Source organism: Jaculus jaculus, chromosome 13, assembly GCF_020740685.1.
Source record: "Jaculus jaculus isolate mJacJac1 chromosome 13, mJacJac1.mat.Y.cur, whole genome shotgun sequence".
NCBI lineage: Eukaryota > Metazoa > Chordata > Mammalia > Rodentia > Dipodidae > Jaculus > Jaculus jaculus.
In genome coordinates this window covers 40,926,144-40,931,976 of record NC_059114.1, presented here as the reverse complement: position 1 = coordinate 40,931,976, position 5,833 = coordinate 40,926,144, and the positions used below count along the sequence as shown (strand labels likewise).

Below are 5,833 nucleotides of genomic sequence, written 5' to 3'. Positions count from 1 at the left end.
TATTTTCTTCAGTATGTAAACACTTGAACCACAAGACAGGGTTATTTATTTATTATTTATTTTTGAGAGAGAGAGAGAGAGAGAGAGAGAGAGAGAGCACCAGGGCTTCCAACCACTGCAAATGAACTCCAGATGCATGCGCCACCTTGTGCATCTGGCTTATGTGGATACTGGGGAATTGAACCAAGGTCCTTTGGCTTTGCAGGCAAGCACCATAACTGCTAAACCATCTCTCCAGCCTCACAAGATAGGATTTTATTGCTCTGAGACAAGTTTTTATCCCAAGAACAAATTCTTATTTATAAATAATTCTGAATTCTAAAACAGGAGCATGTCCATCTTTATATATAACCTTTTATATTCATGAAAGGCTAGTTCTCTGATGCTACAGTTGTTATTTTCTAATGTTTGTAACCCCTGAGTTGCTCCCAAATTTGAAAGTAACAATACAGTAATGTAGAAAATTATCTATCCCTGCATAGCCTCACTCATCTATAGCACGTAACCTGAATCTACCCAAGATGCTGACACACCCAACAAGCATCTCAAGGACTAGACAATAGGGTGGGTGGGAAGGGAGGAGAGGGCAATGGAGGGGTGGGGGACACAAATCTAGACCCAAACGGCAATGGCACCATAAAATTGTACATCCTAAAAGGCAGACCAAATGGTTGAACCTTCACCAGGCCCTGAAAGGGAACACCTGAGTCACAAGGCACTGGAGAGTGTACGATGAAGACTGACCTTAATCTTCTACAGCTTCTCTCTCTCTCTCTCTCTCTTCTATCTAACTCTTTTATATTATCTTTTTCTTCCTTACCTTAGTGGGCACTGACCTGTAACTCCCAGTACCAGCATGTGGTTGACATGTAACATGGTGTGACATGGCTAGAAGCTGGAAGAGAGTCAGTCCCCAATCAGTCAGCATGTCTAGTGCCAGAAGGTGCTACATGGATGACTGGGGAAAAATGACCAATATCTGTCCAAGCAACTCATGTTCTAACCTACTTAACAGCAAATAATCTGTTGTGATGCCTACACAAGTGCAATAGTGCTGCACAACCATGGTGGGGAACTAACTGCTCTTGATTTGGCTAACTGATCCACTCAGTGGAACAGGACCCATAGCTGGAGCTGGGAAACATGTCAGAATCATATCCACACATGAGCCTGCTCTCCATTATCAAGCTACCATCAATCATGGGCTACAAGAGGGCCTACACCTTTAATTTTTTATTAAATAAAATCAGGGTTATCCCATTTATCTGGTGCTAACTTTACTCTCCATTGGAGAATCTGCTTCTCTTTTTCAGATAGATGCAGATCCTAAGGAAAGAACAACCCATCTTACCTCAAAAGGACCCCAGCTGAAATTAAGAATAATTGTTGAAACAAGCAAGGGTGCTGTTTCCTTGGTGAACCTGGTACCAGCACAAGGGTGAAGGAGATTGACACAGCGAACAATCAACTCCTACCAAATCAGATATCCAGAAACACAGAGGCTCCCAATACCTCATCACTAAAGCAGACCCAAAATGAACCCAACATGGCTCAGGAAAATTTTGCAGAAGAGGGGGCGGAAAGAATGTTAGAGCCACACATTGGGTCATGATACGCAGAGACATTTCCTCCTACCCATAACTGTGGGCTAACTCCATAATGCATGGCCCATATACCTCAACAAGGAGGGGTCAAGGGCAAGGGGTAGAACATGGAGGAGGCTAACAATGGTATAAGCTTGACTGTATTCACTGAGCACAAAATTAATTAATAAAAAAGAAATAATAAAAAGAAAATTATGTATTATATGTGACAAAAATGTCATTATACCCAGAAAAAAATTCTGGATAGCATTATCCTGGTTGGTAGGTCACCTATTCTTTTATTGGCTGTTTCATGCTTATAATCCTCTGATAATAACTAAAATGCTTTGTGTGTTTGATACTGAATTTGGATTAGAGATACAGGTTGTTCTGTGATAGGATTGGGTGTTGCTCTGCTTGAAGCCAAGTATATGTGTTGAGGATGTTTAAGGAAAGGAAAAATTCACTTCAGTATGACTGTATACTTTGAGGGAGTTTTGGAGTAAGACAGGATTGGAGTAATATGCTGTTTGTTCAGGATTTTCATAGGAATTAAAGAGTGTATATGAAAATTTCTGGCATTAAGGGTCAGTGCCAGTTTTATTTGTTGATCTCTGTAATTTATTTGACCATAGGTATAGCTTTCTTTAAAGAAGCTAGTTAATTAAATTTTATTACTGGGAAATATGTGATCTCAGAACTTCTTAGGAGCATTTCTTTTAATGCTTTTATTTCTTGCATTCAAGTTTTCTCCTACAATGAGTACTTAATAATCTCTTGTCAGTGGTTGCATAGAACAGGCTGGGCTTTGTGGTCAGCTTATTTCTCTGTATGCCAATAAAACAAAACAGTCCCAGATCATACACAAAATCAATTACCTCCTATTCCTAGAACTCATGTTATCTAGACATGGCCCTTTTAACTTTTTGGCACATCATTTTTTGTTGGTCCTTGCGAGTTTCTAGATTTAAACTCAGTAAACAGCAATTAATTGAACATTTTTCAGATGTCACAACTTGCACTACTTGCTTTGCAAGAGAATGGAAAATTATCCCTACCCTATGGACTTCTTACAAATAACTGGAAAGGCAAGAAAAACATCATATTCAAAGAATATTTGGATTTCCCAAGTTCTGTGATAAAAGAATTCAATTTGTTCCTTGCATTAAATCCTTCCATTCATTATTGGTCTTTGCTATTCTTTCTTCCTATTGTCCTCCATCCACAGATGCCATTCATTTCAACCAATGAGTGTGGCATGTTGAGGTCTACTTATGAGCAATGCTTTCAACAAGCAATTATTACACCAAAGAAGTGATTGTTCTGAATCACTGAAACATGATGCGAGGTTTTTTTCTTTTCTTTTCTTTTCTTTTCTTTTCTTTTCTTTTCTTTTCTTTTCTTTTCTTTTCTTTTCTTTTCTTTTCTTTTCTTTTCTTTTCTCTTCTCTTCTCTTCTCTTCTCTTCTCTTCTCTTCTCATCTTTTCTTTTCTTTTCTTTTCTTTTCTTTTCTTTTTTGAGGTAGGGTCTTACTTTAGCTCAGGCTGACCTGGAATTCACTATGTAGTTTCAGGGTGGCCTCAAACACACCGTGGTCCTCCTACTCTGCCTCCCAAGTGCTGGGATTAAAGGTGTGTACCACCACACCTGGCTAATGTAAGGTATTTTGAATAAACCTACCTGTTCATTCAATTTTCTCCATTCATTATCCCTTGAAAGGTGCAACTGCATTCTAAAGCAGGAGTGTGAAGTTTTTAATAAGTTAATTATTAATCTTTAAGGCCAAATGTAATTATTTTCTAGTATCCCCTTTCTTTCTTCTAGTACCCTCCTAGAAGGGAAAACATGTTGTAGAAAAGGGACCAATAACACTAACAGCATGAATGAATGAGTGAATGAATAACATTGTACCTTTCCTTCCTGATTGTTCATTCACACAAACCCATGAGGGACACACAGTGATAGGAGGAAGTGAGGGGAGGAGGTGATAGAACCAAGTATAATATGACAATGTTGCCAGTTGCTTATTGGACACTATGTGTCAAGTAGTTTTAGGATGTTATCTTTAACCCTTAAACAGTCCTACAGAATGGGTATTCTTTTCTTAACTTTTAAATTTTTATTTATGTGTTTTAGAGATAGATAGAGAAAGAGGCAGACAGAGAGAAGGAATGGGCATGTCAGGGCCTCCAGCTGCTGCAAACAAACTCCAGACACACATGCCACCTTGTGCATCTGGCTTATGTGGGTCCTGGGGAATTGAACATCAGTCCTTAGGCTTTACAGCTAAGCACCTTAACAATTAAGCTATCTCTCCAGCCCCAAAGTGGATACTCTTATTCTTATTCCACATATCTACATGAGGAGAATATCCTCAGTGGGCCATAGTGATTTTTAATTGTACTATTGGTAGTTTTTCAAATCCTGCTCTTCGTGATTCTAAAATAGCATCTTTTTCTTTATAGCTAGGATTATAAAACTGTTTCCTATACATTTCTTAGGAGGTTTAACTAATTCAATTTATACATATATGAAATTATTTAGAAAAAACACATACATGCTAAAAACAATTGGTATAAGGAAAATGGCGTCCTCCTCGGTAAGAGCTCCTGTCCCGGCGGCTGGAAAAGGTGAATTTCCCAATGAGAAGTCTAAGCCGGAGAACCGAGATGAAGCAGAACTCCTCACTGTTCCTGATGGTTGGAAGGAGCTGGCGTTCTCTAAAGATGATAATCCCATAGGACTCTTGGAAGAAAGCAGTTTTGCAACTTTGTTTCCAAAATACAGAGAAGCTTATCTGAAAGAATGTTGGCCTTTGGTGCAGAAAGCCTTGAATGAACATGTATGCATGCTTGTATTTCTTTGAGATTTTGCTCTTGCTACTTAGAAAAAAGATACTTATTTGTGAGCAGTGAGAGTGAAAGAGACAGACAGTGTGTGCACATGTGCACCAAGGCCTCTTGCTGCTACAAGTGAACATGTCACATGTGCCTATTTGTACATGTGTCTTTCCATATGTACTGAGCATGAGAACCTGGGCTGGCAGCATGTTAGTGCAACCCTGGATTTGATTGAGGGCAGCATGACCGTTTGTACCACAAAGAAGACTTTTGATCCATATATCATCATTAGAGCCAGAGACCTAATAAAGCTGTTAGCAAGGAGTGTTGTATTTGAACAGTACGAATTCTTCAGGATGATGTTGCCTGTGACATTATTAAAATAGGCTCGTTAGTAAGGAATAAGGAAAGGTTTGTAAAGAGAAGACAGCAGCTTATTGGTCCCAAAGCATCTACATTGAAGGCATTGGAACTCTTAACAAACTGTTACATTATGGTTCAGGGAAATACTGTCTCAGCCATTGGACCTTTTAATGGCCTAAAGGAGGTTCGAAAAGTAGTCCTATATACCATGAAGAATATTCATCCCATTTACAACATTAAAACCTTAATGATTAAATGAGAGTTAGCAAAGGATTCTGAATTATGAACACAAAGTTGGGAAAGATTTTTGCCACAGTTCAAACATAAAAATGTGAATAAACGCAAGGAACCAAAGAAGAAAACTGTTAAGAAGGAGTATACACCGTTCCCACCACCACAGCCAGAAAGTCAGATTGATAAAGAACTGGCTAGTGGTGAGTACTTTTTGAAGGCAAATCAGAAGAAACGGCAGAAAATGGAAGCAATAAAGGCTAAACAGGCAGAAGCACTTAGTAAGAGACAAGAAGAAAGAAACAAAGCATTTATTCCACCTAAAGAAAAGCTACGTGTGAAACCTAAGGAAGTTTCTACTGAGAGTAAACTCGATGTGGCTGCCATCAAGGAGAAGGTCAAGAAAGCAAAGGGAAAGAAACTTGGAGCTCTCACCGCTGAAGAAGTGAAGCTGAAGATGGAAGCAGACGAGAAGAAAAAGAAGAGAAAAAAGTAACTCTGAGAAGCCTTCCTGAAGTGAAACTTATATCTCCTTTTGTAGAGGGTTGTGAAAAAGCCGGCCATGAGTTGCCATATACGTGAACAATAACAGTGGTCATCTCTTTTCCCGAGTGTCTTCGGTTCGTAGAGCAGCACTCATTATAACTGACCTTCATGTGTCTTGACAAAGTGTGTGCTGGGACATGCTGTATGTATGTCTTTGTGAACTATTGTCTGTCTACCACAGCCAGCATTTGACACCAATGGATAGTCTTTGTGGTCATGCTCAGCATGTGAAAAAACATTGCAACATTTTCAGTGCTTTCCTTCTTCCTA

General features: G+C 39.1%; 1 pseudogene; it reads left to right on the top strand.

The window, feature by feature from the left end:
* The first annotated feature begins 4,167 nt into the window (after positions 1-4,167).
* On the top strand, positions 4,168-5,556 carry LOC101600959 (annotated as a pseudogene).
* Positions 5,557-5,833: the final 277 nt, after the last annotated feature.